This window comes from Betta splendens, chromosome 16, assembly GCF_900634795.4.
Source record: "Betta splendens chromosome 16, fBetSpl5.4, whole genome shotgun sequence".
In the NCBI taxonomy this organism is placed as follows: Eukaryota; Metazoa; Chordata; class Actinopteri; order Anabantiformes; family Osphronemidae; genus Betta; species Betta splendens.
Genome location: NC_040896.2, coordinates 796,377 through 799,281, shown reverse-complemented (window position 1 = coordinate 799,281; position 2,905 = coordinate 796,377). Strand labels below are relative to the sequence as shown.

Here is a 2,905-nt window from a genome sequence, read left to right as displayed (position 1 = left end):
ATCGGACTTAGAGCTATGTGTCTGTGATGGGCAGCTGCGGGTCCAACCATCCTGCCTGTGCTCTGTTGTTGCTTGTTGTTGTTGCTGTGCTTTTCTCTCTCTCTCTATCCCCTCACCCCAACCGGTCAAGGCAGATGGCCGCCCACATCCAGCCTGGTTCTGCTGGAGGTTTCTTCCTCATTAGAGAGGGGGTTTTTCCTCTTCACTGTTGCTGTCAAATTGTAATTAAAGGCTTGCTGTATGTGGGATCTGTTGGGTTTAGTTGTGTAAGGTCTTAAATCTTACCTTGTAAAGTGCCTTGAGATAACCTTGTTGTCATTTGGCGCTATATAAATAAAATTAAATTGAATTGAAATTGTCTTGGTGTCACATAATAAATACATTAATCTATTTGCTTTCGAGCCCTATTTAAGCCTTAAAGCTCCCTGATCATACAGCTTTTCACTCTAAAGAATATTGGACTTTAATGTCTCAGTAAGGTCTCTGTAAATTTTCATTCCATAAAACTCTTTAGATCGTCCACACTGCCCCTGTCAATATGTTGTTTTCACTCCCCATCAGCAAACGCTGTGTTTTCTGGGCGTGTCGCAAGCGAAGCTGCTCGCCACACCTCTGTGCGGAAGCGCATACCTTTTTTGTTGTTGTTGTTTTTTGGCTCCATGGATACGAGCCACCGCACGGTTAGGATACAATAGGTGGCAGTAGTGCGACGTTGAGAATACAATCCACCGCAATCCTCCACAGAAGAAGAAGACCCACTACAGAACTGCACGACGTTAGCCAGCCAGCTAGTTCGTAGCGTAGTAGAACCATACGTCTACGATCCGAATCTGACCCTGAAGCTGAAGAGGAGGCTGTTGAAGTCGCCACATTTCGGCTGATGCAAGATGTGTCTCATTGGTAATGTCGCATTTACTTCAATTTAATTGATTTATGTAATTTGCAAAGCGACTAGCGGTTGCTAATGCGTATGCTAAATGCAGCTATGCAGCTTGAATATTCACAACACGACTTACCTGGAAAACTCTCGTTAATAGATAACACTACTTTAGCTCACGTTATACAAATAAATAAGTTTGAGAGCATAGCTGAAATAATATAAATACATTTTACATTTACACATTTCACTGTTTTGTCTTACTTGTGCTGCTGCTCTGACATAATTTTATTTAAAAATGTGCATTAATATTTGGAGCAATCACTGCATGACCTACCTGGGAACAAAAAGCATTGGTTCAAATTATATATTGACCTAACGTATTTTTACTGCTTTTAATTATGTTTTTTGTCATTCTTGTTGAAACAGAGTTCAGTGAAATACATAATAGTTAAAGCCAACTTTATTGTAAACCAAAAAAATGCACCACTACTCCAAAGCTAGAACAAACTGTTACCTTCACACTCCAATGTGCAATGTATAGGTTACTGAGTTAATTAAGACGTCTGGGGGTTTGAGGACAGAAGCTTTTGCAGGGCCTTGCAGACAAAATGCATGAAAGTAGGGTAAACAGGGAGATGTGGTGATCCTTGTTCTCATCACTATTTGAAAGACTGAGCGGAAGCAGTCCTCTACCAGATGGAAGCTGTGGCTGTCCTCACCATCACCTCATCAAAACAAAAAGGTACTGCAATCAGAATTGTAGATTAGTGAAATGTTCATTATTATGTAGGTCAAAACCTTCTCTAATGTAAGAACACACAATACCAGAAAAAAAATTAAACCACACAAGAGGACAGGCCTGTCTGTGCTAAAACAACAGATAAACAGTTGTTACAATTCAAATATAAAATCTAAACAGTATATACCAATTAAAATCTTCTATTGCCTATCTTACTGTTGGTACATACAAACTTACATACCTTCACTCCTGAGCTGGGCAGCAGATGTCCGTGTACCAACAGTCTGCAGTGATTTCTGTTTCACAGCCTCCTTCCATGTAGGTAACTGGGATGTGGCTCCCTACAGTATAGAAAAGACTGTTACATTTACTGTAAATTGTATTGGTCCTACAAATATAATGGCTATGGTACAAGCTGTAGGTTACTGACCAGATAAGCAGCAGTTATTGTAGAGATGTGACTAATTAGCAACTAAGCTTGCAACACAACACAGTAATCATTCCAACTAATCATGTTAGAATTTGATAGAACAATGACATAACCCCAAATCACAAGTTGATTTAGGCTCTGACACAGGACGGGGTAATAACAAACATAACCACGTTCATCTGCAGGTTCTTTTTGTAGCGATCGACCAGCTGTAGCTCTAAAGTGCAAAGGCCTAAAGACATGCTAACGGCTAACGCAACACAAACAGGAGCGGCAGCACGTCAACAGGACAAAAGCTCGATCCACCGCTTCCTGCCTGTCGCCGATCGAAGGCCCATCGCTATTAGCTGTTCCCCACACAGGTGTGTGACTGCACCAACTCAGAGTAGCACATTTGAAAGGGACAAAGGCTCGGTTGACTCACTGTAGCCGTTAGCGACGCTAGCGATTAGCTTGTCTCACACGTGGGTTACTGCATTTTATACAGACCCAACTAACATATTTAGATATCACAAGTATCAAGCACAAACTTACTACAGCGAGCTAGATCCACTGCTTCCTGTCTGTCGCCGCTGGAAGGGCGATAACGATCAGCTGTTCCCCGCAGGTGTATGTGATTACAGAAAAAAAGGACAGACGCTAGACCCACCGCTCCCTGCCTGTAGCCGCTCGATGCCGTTAGCCATTAGCTTTTCTCCACACAGGTGTGTGGCTGCAGGAGCCCACATGAGCACATTTGAAGGGGACAAAGGCTCGGTCGACTGGCTGTAGCCGTTAGCATAGCTAGCTAGTAACTTGCCCCACACATAGGTTACTACATACTAACATTTTAAAACATTATAAATATCAAGCATGT

General features: G+C 42.1%; 1 long non-coding RNA gene across 1 annotated transcript; it reads right to left on the bottom strand.

The window, feature by feature from the left end:
• Positions 1 to 1,322: 1,322 nt before the first annotated feature.
• LOC129603235 (uncharacterized) lies at positions 1,323 to 2,905 on the bottom strand. The gene is made up of 2 exons (XR_008692960.1): positions 1,861 to 2,905; positions 1,323 to 1,625 (listed from the first exon to the last, which is right to left on the bottom strand). It is a non-coding gene; the product is annotated as an uncharacterized LOC129603235 (long non-coding RNA).